Genomic DNA, 21,589 nt, shown 5'->3' on the forward strand with positions numbered 1-21,589 from the left:
GAGTTTGCAGCTGTTTCATGGTGGGCATTTATAGTGAAAGTCGTTATGCAGCAATAAAGTATCTGTTTCGGAAAATAGTGACAGTTGAGCAGTTTGAAGTAATTTCGGAGGAAGTGAAACGACCTTAGTAGTACCGTTGCGGGTTATTTATTTTTAGATTTATGCGTTTAATAGTGAGAGCGGTTGATGAAGTAGATTCCTGCTCAGGTTACCTCACAATAATTAGTCGAAAACCTGAAAGGTATGTTAATCGAACATCGCAACTTTTTTTTCCAGTGAGGACGGAGCTGTCTGCTGTAGAAATCAGATCTTCCAGTTGCTATCTTACAATCAAAAAAGGTTGGCGGACTACATTTTAAAGTATTATCGCAGTAGTCAGGCCTAAATAGCCGATTATTTTAAGATGTTCATGACATTCAGTGCGACTTCGATCGACAATTTTATTCGAGAACGCAGACAACAATAACAGTAACCAGAAGGTGGTAAGAAATCTTCGAAAGAGGACATGGACAATTCAGCGTCAGCATAGTGATACCATATCTACATCTACATCTATACAGATACTCCGCAAGCCACCGCATCGTGCGTGGTAGAGGGTACCCTGTAGCGCTATTTGTCATTTCCTTTCCTGTTCCATCTGTAAACAGAGCGAGGGAGAAACGACTGCCTATATGCCTCCGTATGAGCCCTAATTTCTCGTATCTTATCTTCGTGGTCCTTATGGGCCACGTATGTTGGTGGCAGTAGAATCGTTCGGCAGTCAGCTTCAAATGCCGGTTCCCTAAATTTTCTCAATAGCGTTTTCTCTAAAAAGACGTAATCTTCCCCCCACCCAGGAATACCCATTAAAAGTTCCCAAAGCATCTCCGCAAAATGTACGTGTTGTTCGAACCTACCGGTAGTAAATGTAGCAGTCCGCCTCTGAATTGCTTCGATGCCTTCCTTCTATCAGACATGTTATGGATCCCAAACACTGGAGCAGTATTCAAGGATAGGTCGCACCAGCGTTCTGTAGGCGGTTTCCTTTACTGGTGGACCACTCTTTCCTAAAATTCTCCCAATAAACTGAAGTCGACCTTTCGCCTTCCCTACCACAGTACTCGCATGCTCATTCGACCTCAAATCGCTCTGCAACGTTACGCCCAGGTGTTTAAATAACTTGACAATGTCAAGCAGGACACTAGCAATGCTATATACGTACATTATAGGTTTGAGCTTCCTACTCATCCGCATCAACTTACATTTTTCCACGTTTAGAACCAGCTGCGATTCATCGCACCAGCTGAAAATTTTGTCTAAGTCGTCTTGTATTTTCCTACAGTCACTCAACTTCTAGACCTTTCCGTACACTCCTGACGACACCCTTGTCTCTGATGAACACTCGATGTCGAGAAGAACATACTGTGCTCAATTACTTAAGAAGTCTTCTAGCCACTCACATATCGGCAAACTTATTCCACATGCTCGTACCTTTGTTAATCAGACTCCAATGAGGCACCGTGTCAAATTATTTCTGGAAATCTAGAAATATGGAATCTGCCTGTTGTCCTTCATCCATAGTTCTTAGTTTGTCATGTGAGAAATAGAGAAGTTGAGTTTCGCATGAGCGATGCTTTACAAAACCATGCTGATTCGTGTACATAAGCTTCTCAATCTCACGAAGGTTTATTACATTGGAACTGAGAATACGTTCAAGGATTCTGCAGCAAACCGAAGTTACAAATATTGGTCTATACCTCTGAGGGTCATTCCTTTTATCCTTCTCAGATGCTGGATTCATCTGCGCTTTTTCCTGTCGCTTGGGACTTTGTCCTCGGTGAGGGATTCGCGATAAATGCAAGCTAGGTAAGGGGCCAATGGGAAGAGTACTCTGTGTAAAATCGAACTGGTATTCTATCCGGACCTAATGACTTATTTGCTTTGAAATCTTTCAGTTGTTTCTCTATTCCAGGTATATTACTATGTCGTCCATACGGGAGTCTGTCCGATGGTGAAGTGATGGTATGTTTGTACTATTCTCCTGTACGAACCATTCCTTGAAAGTGAAATTTAATACTTCGGCTTTCGCTTTGCTATCTTCAACTGCCACACTAGATTGCTGAACAAGGGACCGAATGGAAGCCTTAGACCTGCTTAGAGATCTTACGTAAAACCAGAATTTTCTCGGGTTCTTTGCCAGATCTTTGGCTAAAGTGTGACGGTGGTAGTTGTTGTATGCTTCACGCATAGATATTTTCACAGACGCATGAATCTCTATTAACCTTCGCTTGACTTCATTTGTGTGTTCCCTTTTAAACCGAAAGTGCAACCAGCTTCTGTTCCTCAGCATCAGTCGAATTTCGTTATTAAACCATGGTGGGTCTTTTCCATCGTTTATCCTCTTACTGGGCACATAAGTCTCCAGAGTACGATTTACAATATGCTTAAATTTTGGCCATAATCCCTGTACATCCATCTTACTGTAATTAAATGATGCCAATTCACAGTCTAAGTAACATGCTAATAAATGCTTTTCTGCTCTATCTAGCAGAAACACTCTCCTAGCTTCCTCTACTCATTTAATAACATTCATAACCATAGCTGCTGTAATGATTCGGGATCCCCGTTTCTACACTGACATCGTCAATCAGGTCCGGCCTGTCTGTAGCTACAATGTGTAAGATATTTCCATTGCGTGCGGGCTGCTCAACACAACTTTTAGAAAACTTGTTCAAAAGTATTTCGCATGACTGTCTGTATCCCCCTCAATGAATCCGTATACATCCCAATCAATACTCGGCAAGTCAAATTCGCCTACAACTAGTACTGCATCATTTGCGTATTTACGAGCTAATGACCGTAGACTTTCTTGAATGATAGTGCTGTTATAGCAGTAAAAACATCTAACAATCAACTAGGTTTCACCTACACCAGTTACACGCTACCGGATGACTTCACTGTCACAGTCAACTTTTACCTCAATAGACGATATTTTTGTCAACTGCAATGAACACTCCTCCTCCTATGACCTATAATCCGTTTGTCTTTCTCATATACTTTTCACGACTCGCTTAATATCTCAGAGCTTTCCACTTCGGGTTTCAGTCAGCTCTTGGTCCCGAGAATAATTTGAGAGGGAGAACTTTTACAGGAGGGCAGCAAATTCGGGAAGTTTATTATGAATACTTCGACTGCTTACTGGTAAAATTGTGACAGTCGAAGTGTTTTTATTCTGAACGCTGTTTGACCTGACTTGTTGCATACTGACTGGCGAGTGTTCATCATAGCACCTCATATTACGGCGTAGCCTAAAATACCATCGTGTGCACTCCAAAAGTATTCTGCTACCCGAGTAGCTGCTTCCATTGTGCAGTGTGCTCCCGACCTATCAAGGGGAGTCCTACAAATCTCCACACGATGACGCAAGTCTAGAAATCCGCAACCAAGTCCTTCACATAGTCGACGAAGCCTTTGACTAAGGCCCTCATCTGGGTTTCAAACCAAAGATTGCCAATCAACTCGGGAAACAATGCTGCAGACTGCAAGCTCTGCTTGCACCCCACACACGACGCCATTAGTCTTCAAAACCTCCGCCAGCCGCCTGTACGAACTGAGGATCGTCTCATAACCCATGCGACAGGCGCCATTGGTGCCGACGAGAGCCACAACTTGCACCCCACTGCACCCTGCACGCTCGATAACCACAGGCAGGGCCTCCTCTACATCCAGGATGAGGCAAACATACCGAGTGCGCTTTGGCTTTCTTTCAAACCCTGAAAATCATCTGCTTAAGGGGCTCCATAACGCGCCTAACATTTTTCTTAAAATGTTTATTACTTAAGTGTTTCCTCATTGTAATCGTCATACGTTACTTGTGTAAGTAGGCTGTTTAGGTTTTTATGTTGGTAACGCCATGTAGCGCCCTATATAAAAATCACTGACTGTGCTGTGTGCAGCCTGTGGCTGGTTTGCATTGTTGGAATTTGCTATTGTAGTGTTGGGCACTTGGCTGTTAACGGCGCATAGCGTGGCGCAGTTGGAGGTGAGCCGCCAGCAGTGGTGGATGTGGGGAGTGAGATGGCGGAGTTTTGAGAGCGGATGATCTGGACGTTTGTCCATCACAGACAGTAAATTTGTAAGACTGGATATCATGAACTATATTATGACATTTGAACACTGTTAAGGTAAATACATTGTTTGTTCTCTATCAAAATCTTTCATTTGCTAACTGTGCCTATCAGTAGTTAGTGCCTTCAGTAGTTAGAATCTTTTATTTAGCTGGCAGCAGTGGCGCTCGCTGTATTGCAGTAGTTCGAGTAACGAAGATTTTTGTGAGGTAAGTGATTCATGAAAGGTATAGGTTATTGTTAGTCACGGCCCTTCTTTTGTAGAGATTATTGGAAGTCAGATTGCGTTGCGCTAAAAATATTGTGTGTCAATTTAGTGTTGATCAGAATAGGTAAAGAGCGAAATGTCTGTGTATGTTCAGTGTTGCTCAGTTGATTGAAAATCAAATAGCGTAAGAGTTTTATCAGCACAGTAATTCATAAATTTTTCTAAGAGGGTGTTTCACTTGGACAATAGCACAATCATAGTTAAGCTCTGTTTACCTTCATTATTGGGCCATCGAACTATATGAAATAAGTGTCGCCTGAAAAATGAAGAAGATGGATACTTAGGATGGAGCACTTTTGACATCACATATTCTCTCGTCCTCAGCGTCACTCAGAATGCTGGCAGAGGATGAGTTGTAATTTTAGTTTGATACTTGTATATATTATTCTTGTGAAACGGTCTCAAAAGATATTTTCCTATTCCACAGTATGAAATTTAATCTTGTTGGGAAGTTATTATCATGAAAAGAAGACATGGTACTTTCGAAACAAATTATATCCCAGAAATCGGCAATACTTGGTTTTGCTAGAAAGCTTTATAAAGTTAGGAACATATGGAACAATTTAATTAACTGTCAAATGACTTTCGTAATTTGCTTGTGCTCTGGCCTTCATTCTGTAATGCTACATTTTATTATCGTACTCACAGCTTCTCGATCTGAAACATACATCCTATAAGTGTAAGTCCTCTGACTGTATTTCATCAGTTGCTTGTTTTGTAAGACAAACGCTGCTGCCTTAGCGTCGACTTCTACTCTTTTGCTTCGTAGTGTTAGTCCTGATCGAACGTATTAGAAAAGGTTGTGTAATTTTATGATGTAATATTTGACGTAAATTACAATGTTCTTATAATACTTTGAAGTTTGGTTCACTCCTTGTCCTAATCTCATCTTTAAATACTTTTCAGCAAATTATTCGGAGCAATTGTACGACATAAGTCGTCTTAATACGAAGACGTAGGTGATCGGGTGGCATTGTCGTGACTTTAAGTGGATATTACACAATCAGACAGAACCCATTGCACCCAGTATTTCCATTACGAAATCCGATTCCTTTCTGGTGGGTTATTTTATTACAAGCTCAATACTGACACGAAACTTTCATTTTTGTATCTTTTCACGGTCACGTATCATTGTGTTAAAGATGGGTGGCCAATATAGGCTTCACCGATTTTGAAAACTCCCGCTGAAGTTATAATCACCTTTTCTCATTTTTACTTACCTTGTTCTTCACTGTACAATATTTCTTAAAAATTATGTACAGAGGAACCGCAATTCTTGTTCTTTACTACACAATATTTAAAAAAAATTACCCACGGAGGAACCGTGATTATAAGTCGAGAGACTGGTTTGATACAGCTGTCCACGCTACTCTATCCTGTGCAAGCCTCGTCATCTCCGAGTAACTACTGCGACCTACATCCTCTTAAGAGCACGCTTATTGCAAGCAAATGTTAAAGAAGCTGTTAATTTACTTAACAGACTTATAACTAGGGTCACTGTAATTTATATGCGCGTTCATAAGGAATTCTAAAGCGTCAATTACTGAGGTAAATAATTGGTAGTTAACGTTGTGGGCCAATTACCAGGAAATATTAGGCAGTTTTCACAAATAATGTCATTATTAGTGAACCGTGGCTCTTTCGTGTCTATTATCTAGACATAGATTATTCTATATTTCGCTGTAGCTACTTTGTTTGGATTCTGAGACTAACGCCACAATGTAAACCACAAACAGAACTCTGTAACTATCTTTCGCTCTAGATCTGTCAGTGCAAAGTAATATTATTTGGAACCACAAAGCTGAAAGCTAATTTTATTCAATTACTTTAATGCGGAATGAAATTCAGTACTGACATATATTCTTTATTTCTCAAAGAGACAGTGGAATTACATATTGCTAAACTGATTACTTCTTTGTTAAGGAATCTAACTTTACTACTGTTTCATGTTTTGTTTTTTGGAAGACACGGTCTCATGTATTTCTTAGGATACAATTCACAGATTTTGAGTTTCTAGAAGACAATGACCAAAAATTATTTTGCTACTAAAAGTAGAGTGTATTGGTTACTGTAAAGTGTATTCTCTACAAAGTGAATTCATCTACAGGTAGCCTTTATAGCTCAGGTATGCGAAACACAGATCTGAAACCCATTCATTTTCAAAATCAACAAATATTATCACGTTAAAGTATTTACTCACGTGTTGTAGAAGTTTTCTTCGCTTTCTGGCATGTCTTCACTAGCGTTATACATCTTGTTAAGTGCCACAAATTTATGAGGATAAGATTAGTGTGTAACAGTGGCAAAAGGTTAAGAGTGAGCTGCAGTGTTCACGACACAGATGTGTCTTGACTGTGGAAATAAAAACTGAACAATAAAATAAAACTCTCCCTAAAACTCAATGCTATTGCGTATGTTGGATTATATAATGAACTCTAATTTCGCCATGTTGGACTGTTGAAAACAGTAGCATGTGTGGCAGTGACAGTCATACTATGAATGTTGAAAAGCAGGTAGAAGGGACCCTGATGCTCTGTTAATGACATAGTAGCGTCTACTGTATTTCACAGGTTCACAGGCCACTGAGAAAAACTTACTTTCGTCGGTTTGCCCAGAAGCATGGTTAAACTCAGTGAATCCCATCACGACGGTAAACGTCGATCCAGACAGAGCCGTGAAGTTGCGCTGCTGTGCCAGTGCCTGAGTCCTTCGTCCTGACCTCCTACTGAACCTGTTTAAATTCAACTGTCATGTGACACTGATAACAGAGTTCCAAGTTAGTCATAAATCTTCAACGTGGTGCATTGAATGTTCCTAATAATTCTGCTTTTCCGAACACAGATAAATTTCCAAATGGTTGTTGTAGCTTACAACGTAATTCCTCGTTAAACACGTTGATAATATATCAACCAGAATATAATGTACGCAAGTTTAAGCGTCCATTTGTCGTTTGAGCCACAGCGAGAAGACATGGGAATATACTTTTGATATAATGAATCACAAATTTTGAGCTTATAACAGATGTTTTCATCTTTTCGACAGTATGTGAAATACGTTACATTCTCCACTGGATTACCACAAGACATTATTATACAGTTTCGTACAAAAACATACAGTCTTAGACAATGAATCTGGCAGCTGGCTGGCTGCCACAGAGATACATTATCTTAATCATCCATTTGAGGTGTCAATTAAACTGGCCACTATTTAAAATTGTAAATCCGGCCAACTGCAGCATCTAGTATCACTGTAGGATGCAGAAGTACTGTCTGCTAGTGTTTTACACTTCTGTATTTGCTAGTGGTCTAGTGGTAAACACTGCACAATGTAAATGCAAAGTTGCGGTATAACAGATATTTTGATAATACGAAAGACTTGGTTTTTGTAACTGAGTGAGTAGTCACTAAGGCATATGATAATACAACATCTAGTAATATTTCTACTTATGGATTCCTAAGTAATTACAGTTTAAGTGTTTACTGGATCATGGCAGCTACATTAAATTATAAGTAAAACATGTACTTATAAAAAAAGAAAATTAACTTCTGTCAAGTCCTAACGTTGTGCTAACCTAACAGAAGTTTACTTATTTCTTATCTATGAAAAAAGCAAAATTAGATTGTTTCCTTCTTCCCCTTCTGCCTGTTGTGTTATACTGATGTAAGTGCATCCATTCTAATGTTTTACCAGTAATAACTGGACCAGTATATTTCAGAAATGAATTTTACTTTTTAAAAAGATCAGTCTCTTAGTTCATCAGTTTTAATAGTACAATGAAAGTGATTTCTGGCCATTTAAATTTGGTTTGAAGTGACATGCTTGGCAATGCAACTTTCGAGTGGCACATTTTCTCTAGTATTATTTACTTCATTTTCTGAAAGTAAAACAGCAGCTTCATCTTAATTTTTTACAATGTAAGTTTATTTGTCTGAATATTAACTATGGACACGTTTATTTGTAACCAAATCAAAATGGTTCAAATGGCTCTGAGCACTGTGCAACTTAACTTCTGAGGTCATCAGTCGCCTAGAACTTAGAACTAATTAAACCTAACTAACCTAAGGACATCACACACATCCATGCCCGAGGCAGGATTCGAACCTGCGACCGTAGCGGTCGCTTGGCTCCAGACTGTAGCGCCTAGAACCGCACAGCCACTCCGGCCGGCTATTTGTAACCAATTGTGTTGTTATTCCAAACTGAGGATTTTGGCCTCATTTTAATTTACATGCAGACTAATAAAACAAATGAATTGAATATTATTCACATTGGAAATTATCATTATTTACAATAATTTTAACCATAAATGGCAATGAATTGCACCTTCCCCTTTTTCACTCCCTCTGAAGTGGATTCTCCTGTTTTAGACTTCATGATAAACATTAACAGCAGGGAATCACTTCAAGTGGCTACTGTTTATTAGGACTGAAATGTAACTTTGTTAAGTTTCACCTGTTTACAAATGTTGTTTCACATACCTACACATTTTAGTCTTTCTAATGTTCACATACATATGATGAGATGACCTGATGTGGAGAAAAATGGAGTAAATGAGCCATAACAATAAAAAAGAGCTATAGAAATCATAAAAAACATCATTGTAACGAGATACTTTAAGTAAATTAATTAACTTTTTACATCACATTAAAATTCATTTCATCGAATGTATAGAGATTAAGTAGCTGTTAGAAGTCCATCACCTAAGCATGTGTCAAATGCGACTGGGGCAGCACCTACTGTGTCTTCTATTAGAAGAAATTTTATTACAGCATAGGCAGTTTGAAGTCTCTTCAGCTATTAAAATGACCACCCCACCAACGGTTTTTATAACATCAGTCAAAGGAGTTTGACCTAAGAAATGGACTTATTTACAAAAATATAGTTAACTAAAGTAGTTATCCAGTGTGAAGCAGCACTCTGAGCAACAGAAACTGCTGACTGTTGTCAACCATATGAAGGCTTTGAGAAGGATTTCTTGTGCAAGTGTTGGTATATCTGAGTACAGAAAATGGCAGAAATTTTTTAAATCCAGAGCTTTTCCACAACTGACAAAGTAGCTAATATAAATGCATCGAAAACATTTGCTCAAAACATGATACTGGGATGAGGTCATCTCACATTGAGATCTCTTGTGAATTCTTGAAGCTAAACGACCACTAAACTTTAGTGAAAAATTACTACAGGTTCCTGGAATGAACTTAGAGTATTTTATGTCTTTATTTGTTTAAGTTGAGTTAATGCAGGATGATTCTAAGATAAATGATGTCAGCAGCACCAGCTCATTCATTCTGCTAAATAACCACATTAACAATCAAACTAAAAGAAATGAGTATTGCAACAGCCATGTTGCACCACTGGTAGGGTGTGTGATAAATAACAATATGCAAGGGTACCAGAGTCCACCAAACCTAAATAAGAGAAAAAGACATAGTAACTACAGTACCAGATACTTAGGAAATGGGTGAAATCAATGGCGTAACAATCACAAAAATTGGTGGAATATTAATTCAGGAAACACGCACCAATTACATGTAAGTGATACTCATCAGGACAACCATCATGGGTGGAAACATACTACCAAAGTGAGCTGTCACAGTAAGAATCTAGTAGTTATTGTGGTTGAGGTGATGGAAGACTGGTGGCTTTTTATGGTGAATACAGCTAAACAAAAGCGGCGTCATTATATCCACCATAATCAGTTATGGGATGGGGTGAGGTGTGGGCAACCATACCACTTATGTTATGTGCATGATACAATGATGGAGCAGATGTTTGAGATGAGTTGCACACTGACATTAACATGTGTAATACACTACATAAAAATCTAATTCAGACAGCTATTAATGCTGTGTTTGGGAATGTAACATCTAAACTGTATTAGGTGCTAAAGCTTTTGCTAATGTAATTGCTGCTGATTTATTCAGCTGAATTAGTGACTTACCTTGCCAATTCACAATTTCAAGAACATCAGTGCGGTCAGTACTAGATTGTGCTATATCATGGTGATAACACAGGTGCCTTATATGCTATTAAATGGAACCTTTAGATGCACATTCCAAGTTGTAGAAGATTTAATTGTGAATTGCAATCCTGGTACAGAACTGTTACAAGAGAATGGCATGAAATTAGACCTCTGAAATGGTAAATTCTGCTCATGTACTGTTGAAAAGAATACTGCTGTAGATTTCTTGAACACAAAAATTAAAAACATAGCAATTACTGTCAAGATGTAAAGGTCAAAATTGGTAGCTGTATATTAGCAGTCATCAAGTTTATCGTATGGACATAAACTTTAGTGAAGACCATATTAGAGACGAACTGTCAGAGCACAAGCTTTCTAATTCACAGTAACAAGATAAACTAGCTTTGTTATTAAAATATGTAGATGTAGTAGCAGAAAAATGGGGCATCATCACATGTTCCAAGTACCATATGGAGGTAGTTCCGCACAAAACTTAGTATTATCTTGCTCTATTCCATCTGCCAAGCGAGAGACTGTTACCAAAGAAATATGTAAAATGTTAACTTGGATGATAATTGAGGCATCGTTACCACAACACTGTAGTTCATAATTAGCTGCAGCTAAATCTAGTGGTATCATTTGCCTTGTGCTTGATGCTAGAGCGATTAATGAAATCATACTAGTCTAAAACATATTGGTTGCATTGTTATTAGAAGTTATCGATAACCAATTTAAGGATGCTGATTTCCACTCTGATGTTAGTATTATTTCTGAGAGATCCAGTATCCTTGTAATTACCAAAATCAGTATTTTATGTTTATATCATTAAATTAATGTAGGTTAGTCTCTTGAACTTAACTCAATAGCGCAAATTAAATTAAACACAAATGAAGTAGAAATACATTCTGAATTATTCAGTGGTACAAAATGAAGTACATACGATTATGAAGAAGTTTACAATTGGATACAAGTGATTATAGATAATACACCTTATGAAGGCCGATATTTTCGTTTCAGGCTCTTGAGGTTCTTCTGTTTGTGACCTCCTTCAGAGAAGTAGGGTGGCAGTGTATGTTCTGGCCAGGAATTGGGATGGCATCAGCATCAACACTCCCGTATCTACTACTCCAGGTGAGAAAGTTGCACACAGCAACAATGGCACTTGCTGATCTCCAAGGTCATTGCAAGGATCATATCATTGTGCTATGTGCCAAAGTCAAAAATGAAATATAAATGAAGTCATGTTTCGTATCCCAGTTACTCCTGTCACCTGAAGATGGCTGCACTGAAAAATCGTTATTTCTCTTGAAATAATTAAAAACGACTGTTTACTTATAAAACATAAATGAATAATGAATTAGGGATTCATGTTCGTTGAACATTAGTTTAACCTTAAATATTACGCCACAAACACAGAAAACGCAAACTAAAAGCAAATTGTGTTTAAATTTCCAATTCCTCCTCTCACCATCAGATAGCTGTACTGAAAAATCGACCTTATTTTCATCTCTGTATCTCACCAATAGGTGTCTCCACCGTTAGTTCGTCCTTAGAATGATGGTTGTACCTTGAGTAGGTAGTTCTCATTGTTACCAGCAGATGGCTCTACAGTAAAAAACATAACAAAGTCGTAAATTAATTATTTTCCTCAGCTAAGAAATCGCAATGTTAGAAAAATCGATAGATGAGATGTTGCACTATTGCAAAAACACGTATGCAATGCAAGTGCCAGTTAATTTCCACATACACACATATTTGCTAAATTGATGCCCGAAAATTCTGAAGTACGCGAATACTAGTAACCAGTGCCATTCCAGAATTAAGTAATGAAGCAGTTTTATATTGTCACTCAGCTCACATTTCTCTTGGAGTCTACAGGCTAACACTTCAACTGCAAGTTTAACAAGACCCCAAGGTCATTTAGCTCCGACTGGTTAGACTGATGAGAAGTTGAGGGCTGTGAAGGATTCCAAGTGAAATTTTAAAGTCTCTCTCATCACCTATCATGGTGTACTGGGCACTATCCACATCTGCAGATGGAATGAATCTTGTAAAAGTTATCCAGTGGTATTGTTACTGTACATACAAGGTCTGAGAATTTGGATGAACAAATATAGAAGTTACATTGTGCCAAATCCTATTGGAATGTCTCCTAGTCAATATTAACTCACAAACTGACTTTTCTCTAATGAGTACTACAAGCTGTTGTCTCTGGGACCTCTATGTTAGAAAAGGGATTTAACGTGCTCATAGTTCGGAATTTTTATTTCAAATTATATAAAATTTATTTTTGCAATTAGCTGAGTGTTGTTTAAATACTCTTTTTTAATTTATAGCACTAAATAAAGCCTACAGCATTTTACTTTTTATCACACAAAACCAAATACTTCTGTGCAGTTTTTTAAACAGTACACATTAAGGAACTGTTAGATAACTGAATATTACATTCTGAAATATTATAGTATCTCTGTTGCAAATAAATTATCACAAAAAACTAAATTCCAAGGTTTAAACTCGCACATTGAAACTGCACTCGACAGGTACAGAAATAAACTTCTGCAAAACTGCAAATAGAATGTTGGGATCCATATTTTTATTTATCGCCACTCACAACATTTTATTATAACTAACACTTCAGGTTTTTTACTGTAGAAACAGAAAGGTCCGTATCACAGTTCTCCTGAAGTTCTTCCTCTGAGTAACCGTATTACTCGCATGCAGAACTATGATCACTGGATACTGTAAAATCGTTGTCCGTTTCGTCTGTTTTTTAACTATATTCCACACATCATCCTCCAACGAATGACTAACAATTCCATCAAACGTAGGCTTGTTGAAACTGACATGTTCCTCTGAACACGTTTTATACCACACGTAGGAAAACAGATATATAGTCACAAGGTGTGGTCTACGAGACCCAAATATATATCATTAACACATGTAACATCAAGCAAAGAAGATGCTAATACAAACTACAGCAAAATATTTGCAGGATTGTGGGGCTATAGAAGCATTCTACCAGAACTGACTATGGAGTGAGTTCAAAAATTTTCACTGGGTCTGAGAGTCTACACGTCGTGGGTTAAGGACTGATGGAAATCTCGCAAGATACTGTATTTTTATTAGTAGGTTGAAATTACTGATTTCATGTTCTGCCCTTTAGCTGATGTCTCAGTTCTGATTACTAAACTACGCAATGTGCTGGGACCTGGACTGTTGTGTATGGTAACCTTCTGTGTCAACAATTTACTCATCGAAACACCGACATGGGAGGGGCACATTTTGATATGAAGAGGAATACAGAAAGTTTAAGAGGCAAGAGTTACTACAAACATCCCAAAATACAAATCTCCTAAGATTAATGTTAAATTTCTTGGACATGTAGTACATTGTATCAGATGAGGATAAAATCAGTGCAGTATATTTTCCTGCAATTGGAACGAAGAAACAGCTTAAAAGCATTCCCAGGGTTAGCCTCTCTGGTTAGGCATTTTGTACATAATCATTTAATGGTTCCATACTCTTGAATTTACTGAAAAAATACATAGTGGTTTCGGTCGGATAATTGTCAAATATGTTTCGACTCTTAGTGAAATCTCAGGTACTGCACCGTCATGATATGTGTAAGTACTTCTGTCTTGCAGCAGATGCTTCCTGTCATGGTTTGGTAGTTTTTTTATTCCAAATCAATGAAGATGAGTGTAAAGTAACTTTGTGTCACAGGATTTGTTAGCCACATTCTGTCTGAGTTTAACAGGGTGTATTCTGCCAGAGATTTAAGCCGACTTCTAAAAAATAAGAATAATTCAACTTAATGGAGAAAGCAATGTGGTGACACAAAGCTTATATAGCTTATACCACCTTCCTCAATCGTTTCCAGGTTTTTCAGACTAAGTTGAGCGAAGTTCAGGCCACCACATCTTCCATGTGAAGGATAACACTTAAGGGTAATATTAAACAGACGTGTTAGAATATGGAAACTCTCCACGATGCTGACCTGAGTTAGAAAACGATTAAACAGTTACTATTACAGAATTTCACTGATATATAGTCAGAACACTGTAGATTCTATAATAATGTCTTACAGTCTAAATGTAATGCATAATCTGATTATTGGTATGTTTTTGGCCCCACAACCTGTCAAGCTAATCTAATCTGGTATACTCATTATGCATAGAGACAGCTGTTGCTGCAGAATGTTCAGAGAAATGTCACCTTTATTGCTACTTAAGATGAGTGCAACAACACTTAAGAAACTGCATGATATGTCGAGACCAAAAAATCAAACAAACGCTATAGAACAGAGCTACATTCAATATTACCTTCTAAATCACTACAAATCGTGTCGATTGACGGCTCTGGCCCACTCTCTCAAGCCTGGGGTGGATTAGAACACTTGATTACACCTTCTCTAAATGTATCTAGTTGAATGCAATAAGAACTACCACAGCAGTATTATTAAAAGAATAAACATTGATTATATACCAAGGATTGTTATGCCTGGCACACAACGATCAGAAAATGGCTCTGAGTACTATGGGACTTAACATCTTAGGTCATAAGTCCCCTAGAACTTAGAACTGCTTAAACCTAACTAACCTTAGGACGCCACACACATCCATGCCCGAGGCAGGATTTGAACCTGCGACCGTAGCAGTCCCACGGTTCCGGACTGTAGCGCCTAGAACCGCGCGGCCACCGCGGCCGGCACATTACGATCAGATGATGCTATTAACTTCACTAGCATAAGGTGGAAAATATTCTGATGAGAACAATAAACTAGGCAAATTTTAATTTAAAAGTTTCTTTCAGATCCAAGCCCAATGGCAAGGTTGTTTAGACAATTTAAAGTAATTCAGACATACTTATGAACCCAATGAGCAAACACAATGGGTTGAATATCCTGGGGTATTCGAAAAATTAGTCACACTTCTATCCAGTATACGCTAGCTGAATTAATGATTCGACAACCATGAAGAAATGAAATTAGAAATATGCATTAATACGTTCAGCTGACAGGCGTTGGTATATATCAACGGGGCAGGTGAAAACGTGTGTCGCCAGCGGGACTCGAACCTGGGATCTCCTCCTTACATGACAGACGCTCTAGCCATCTGGGCCACCAAGGGCACAGAGGATAGTGCGACTGCAGTAACTATCTCACGCATGCCTCCCACGAGACCCACATTCTCACCTTATATGTCCACACACTACATTCGTAGTGTCCCTAGCCTACACACTCATTACTCGTGGAAGACATTCTTACCAAGTCCCATAAGAGTTCGGGTAATATGTCTGCATCTGCACAGAAGAAGAAGGTCATGGCCGGTATTGCCAGAGCTATGTACTTATAAAGATACGGTGTCTGTTCTTTTGGACATGTCCCTATTGATACATACCAACGCCTGTCGGCAGCTGAAGGCATTAATATATATTTCTAATTTCCTTCTAGACGGCTCCAGGTCATCATGTCTAGAAGAACAGACACCATATCAATACAAGTATATGAAGAAATGAGTGGACTATTCCACTTTCCTGAATCCTGAGGAAGTAAAGCTCCTGAAAAGAGAAAATACTACAAACACTGATTACATCAAAAGAAAACGTTCACCTAAGAAAAGTATACTATGAATAGGTTAAAAAATAACTAATAACTTCCTGTGGGGATAAAATACTTTTGAGAACTCACCAAAGCTATCCCTTTTAAAGAAGAAATATCGCAAATGTCAACTGATTTATTCCTATCCGTTTGAAGCAGGATATCTCATGAATTAATATCTGTTCCTGGTTCAAACAAAATCAAACAGTTGTATCCTCACCAGGACCATACACTGACTTCGAGTTCTAAACAATTAGAGGATCATCCAAATACTTTAAAGTTCTCATATGTACAGAAGTTGGCTGATTTATAGACATTGCTAAGAAAAAACTTATTTACATCATTTACATACAAAAACATGAGTAAAGCCTAGCAGTTAACATGAAATGAATTTATGTGCATCTCATATATAATGACTACATATTCTATAACGTAGGTTGATTCTTACAAAGAAGAGGACAGCAACCAGCCACTATTACTACTGCTATTTAGTTAAGTAAATAGCGCCATAACCGGTTTCGTACTGGCAAGTTCATCATCGGACGGCTGTTCACATGATTTGTAAGATACACTTTACATAATCGTCATTTTTCGATTTTTATTCTTCCACTGTGGCGAAATAATAAAAATCGAAAAATGAAAATTATGTAAAGTGTATGTTGCAAATCATGTGAATTGCTGTCGGATGATGAACTTGCCAGTTCGAAACCGGTTACGGCGCTATTTACTTAAATAAATAGCAGTATTATTAGTGGCTGGTTGCTATCCTCTTCTTTGTAACAATCAACTTACATTAATTGTACACGGTATCACTATGTCAGTCTTAGACAAAATAGCATATATTTTATAGTTATTTAAGATGTATCTCAAAGAATATACAAAAGCAGAAATTTATAGATCATCTAAATGACTTATATAGACAAGTTAAGCTGTGAGACGGTGTAAGTAAGTAACTAACAAATTCTTTGGTGTCTGCTATATTTCTGTTTATGCACACAGAAGCTAGAAAGTACATAGAACAAAATTATCTTAAAGTGTATCAAATAAGAAGAGGACTATGGTATTGAAGTCTAATAAATCTATCTATGTGGATGAATATCATTATTTTACAGAGTTGTGAACGTTACAGATATTGGGAAAAGATATTCAGCAAAATTCACAGATCAGAGGTAGGATCATTTATTCAATTATAAAAAGCAAAAACAAATTCTAAGAAATAGGACAGTATGTTTCATTATGTAAGTTCTCATATGGCTTTTAACTGACACTCAGATGTCAATATGGTAAAGACAAGAGACTGACTATTTGTAGTGTACATAGCTATAGTTCATAAGCAACCAATGGTACAAATGGTAAAAATGACGTTTCTATTTTAATAATTGAAATGACTGATACAAAGGAGGAGGTACAATGTGTAATCAAGACTGCTATATAAAAACAAATTTCAGCTTCATATCTGCAGATCATCATGGACATAAACACAGTAGTGCTATACCTATGCGTCCTTCGAATAGTCTCCTGTGGTACCGTACTGACACTAATTCATTGCAGATACCATTTTGATCCAGCAGCCATTATGCTATTATGAATTAAAACACAAAGGAATCCCGGTCTGATACGAATGTCCACTTTCCGCATTGATTTCAATTAATGCCCACTCGCATCTGATGTATGTAATTCCTTTGCGTGTTAATTCATAATGGCTGCTGAATCAAAATGGTGTCTGTCCTTTAGGGCATGTCGAGCTTTTGTATACTCGGTCTTTTGTGTGTATGTGTGTGTGTGTGTGTGTGTGTGTGTGTCTGTGTTTGTTTGTGCGTACCGGCTGGTGTCATATCGTTCCTGCCTAGCAGATTTCGTTTTCGGCTTGTTCCCTTATACGATTCCAGATACATCTGATCAGATAGACCGTTGCAAGTAGAACGGCTTTTCTCTCGACTTGGTTCTCAGGTGATGTTAGCTCATCGTGATGATATCGTTAGACCAGTACTCCTTGCAAATGCGGCGATTGAGTATATTTCAGTTAGTGTTTACCATCTTCCAGCGGAAATGGACAATTCATTCCTTAAGACAGCGATGCTTCCTTATGGGCCCGCTCGGCATATTCCGGCGGGAACGTCGGTCTGCTCGACATCACTTGCAATGTTACAGTGGTATCCGAACCTAACAAATGTTTGTTAAAGATAATATTCTGTCAGACCTGAATGTTTGTGGTTACCGGAATCACGTTACGTATGCAGGGCAGTCAGGAACCTGCTTCCTTTGTAATGAAAGTGGCCATCTAAGATCCCATTGTCCGCGCAGTGTTACAGCTTTAAAGCCGTCCTATGAAAAACGTCGAAGGAATTAGCTGATTTAGTGTCTTCGCAATCTGGTGTCAGTACTTCACTAGTTTTAGAGGACGCTGGGGAGACATTGCTCCCCACTCCGCGTGACTTTCCGCTATTACTGTCACGTTCAGATGCAGTCCCTGCTGCCGTTAAGGTGCCGCACAAGTAGCACAGTTTAATCGCCGGCGGACTCAGGATGGAGAAGATTTTGAAAGTCACCCCTCCCTAATCTCGCCTGGTTCTGTTGATGCTGAAATGAGTTTTGCATCAGCGTCCCGGCGGGTTCCGATGATTAGCGAGAACATAATCTACAATTCTGTTTTCCACTGTTGTAGAGAAATGCAGTCCCTTCGTCAATCTGGTACGATGATGGAGCAACAGGTTACTACGGATTCTCTTCCGACTAGTGGAATGATGCCGACAGTTTCACACACTACATGACCAATCCTTTCTTTATCTGATGATGTTCGTCGATCGCGATCGTGTTTTTCGCTTTCCGTTGCGTAGAGTGAGGACACAACCCTCCCCTAGCGGACCTAAATGAGCCCCCTACCCTTCAGTGTCAAGAAGCTGTGTTTCACCGAGTGGTGTGAAACAACGTTTTCAACCTAAGCGTGCAGTGTCGCGACAAGAAGAAACAAAGTATGGAATCTGCACCTCCTGGTGGACAGGATTCAAATCCAGTACCTCCATCACCGCCGTCTGCCGGTGCTGTGGAAAGCGGGACGTGATACATACATTTCTTTCTAGTTCTGCTTTCATGCCATACGTGTGTTAACTAATGCAGGCGTATACATTAACGTGAATGTTAAGAGGATAAGCTCTCCATTACGGCTTGCTACGTTACGACAGTTTATATATGATTTGGGGGGGGGGGGGGGGGGGTGTTGATATTCTTTCCAGTCGCATCTCTGTCGAAATGCTGTTATGTCGCTGGACGTATCCAAATCACGCTTCCTCTGTGGAGTCCTTATCGCTGGAGACTGACTGGAAGGTTGTTTGGATGGAAACGTGTCCTCATGATACCAAATCGTTCATAACCCTCCCCCCACCAACGTTTGACTTTTTCGCATTTTCCATAGTGAGACAGACCGATGGAGTCGTTGCCGTGAATCGAGTACACTATGTCATCGGTTGGTCGCCTGCAGGCACAGATATTGGAGTTGGCTCGCCCAAAATTGGTTTTTCTTGCCAGGACGACGGAAGCGGTTGTCTCCAGTGATATTCTCGTGCTTCCCGATTCAGCCTTCTTTCCCAACGCAAAGAATAGGCTAGTACAGTTACGTGGCTAATCCGGTATTACGTCCATTACGTGGTGGGATGCGTCTATGAGCCGGGCTCTTGTGCCATTTACCACTGTATGGTTACGGCCCACTGCACCGGGCAAAGGGTATCACACTACTGTGAGCTTTTTGCGAATACGCTCTTCCTTGTATTTAATCGTAAAGGAGTTGGATAAAGTGCTGAATCTCTGTTCAGATCAAAAGTATCATTCTCGTTACCTTCTTTTTGGCAGACTTGACTAAAACATGTACTCTTGCTATTTTCCCCATGGTCCCTTTTCAGGTGTACTGTTAGAAAGTTTATTACATTTTTGTGACTCTGTTTGTCTTGTTTTTCTTTAATTAATAAGAAAAAATAAAAATTGTTTCAGGCCCTAATAGGAAATGATTTTTTTCCCTCTTTAATTAGCAGACACCATGCGGAATTAAGTTCGATATTGTTTCTTTCCTTCCTGAGTAACAAGTTATAATTTGTTATAATTTGTACAGAAACCAGATGGCCGTTATAAGAGTCGAGGGACATGAAAGGGAAGCAGTTGTTGGGAAGGGATTAAGACAGGGTTGTAGCCTCTCCCCGATTTTATTCAATCTGTATATTGAGCAAGCAGTAAAGGAAACAAAAGAAAAATTCAGAGTAGGTTCGCAGATGACATTGTAATTCTGTCAGAGACAGCAAAGGACTTCGAAGAGCTGTTGAATGGAATGGATAGCGTCTTGAAAGGAGGATATAAGGTGAACATCAACAAAAGCAAAACGAGGATAATGGAATGTAGTCGAACTAAGTCGGGTGATGCTGAGGGAATTAGATTAGGAAATGAGGCACTTGAAGTAGTAAAGGAGTTTTGCTATTTGTGGAGCAAAATAACTGATGATGGTCGAAGTAGAGAGGATATAAAATGTAGACTGGCATGGCAAGGAAAGCGTTTCTGAAGAAGAGAAATTTGTTAACATCGAGTCTAGATTTAAGTGTCAGGAAGTCATTTCTGAAATTATTTGTATAGATTGTAGCCATGTATGGAAGTGAAACATGGACAATAAATAGTTTGGACAAGAAGAGAATAGAAGCTTTCGAAATGTGGTGTTACAGAAGAATGCTGAAGATTGGATGGGTAGGCCACATAACTAATGAGGAAGTATTCAATAGGATTGGGGAGAAGAGAAGTTTGTGGCACAGCTTGACCAGAAGAAGGGATCGGTTGGTAGGACATATTCTGAGGCATCAAGGAATCACCAATTTAGTATTGGAGGGCAGCGTGGGGGTAAAAATCGTAGAGCGAGACCAAGAGATGAATACACTAAGCAGATCCAGCAGGATGTAGGTTGCAGTAGGTACTGGGAGATGAAGAAGCTTGCACAGGATAGAGTAGCATGAAGAGCTGCATCAAACCAGTCTCAGAACTGAAGACCACAACAACAACAACATTGTTATAAGATTTATTAGGTTTCAACAAAAAAATAAAGAAATAAAGAAAGGCCAGTACCTCGTGGAGGACCAACACAGAGACAGATGTGGGTGAGGCATGGTGGCCAGGCCTGGGGATTTAACCCCTGCCCACCTCGCCTCCACCCAGCCTGAAGTTGACTGTATACGTCCTTTCCGGCAGCTACAAGAAAATAAAGTGGTCAGGGCATCAATCTGGTAAGCAAAAGACCTGGGTTCGAATCCCAGGGTCGCACAACTTGTCAACTTTCCACACTGATGTCAATCAACACCCGCTCGCAGCCAAAGTCTGTAATTCCTTTATTTCTTAAAAACGTTAACACTTTTGTCATATATTTTCTGTGAGCATTCAGTCTCTCACTACACACTGTTCTTGGCAGCTGTGCTCCGTTCTCATCTTCAACGTTATGTTCTGCCGTCTTAGGGAACTGTCTTTTGTGTAAGACACACAAGAAGAGCATACTGGCAACGGCACAGATTTTCTCTTTCATTCCCTATGCAAAACATGACGTGTCATGGCGCTAACTTCCTACGTGCACATCGCTACTCAGTGGTTGCTCGCAGTGCCATGAGAAACATTGCAAACGTAATACATTCTCT

Source organism: Schistocerca serialis, chromosome 7, assembly GCF_023864345.2.
Source record: "Schistocerca serialis cubense isolate TAMUIC-IGC-003099 chromosome 7, iqSchSeri2.2, whole genome shotgun sequence".
NCBI classification, from domain to species: Eukaryota; Metazoa; Arthropoda; class Insecta; order Orthoptera; family Acrididae; genus Schistocerca; species Schistocerca serialis.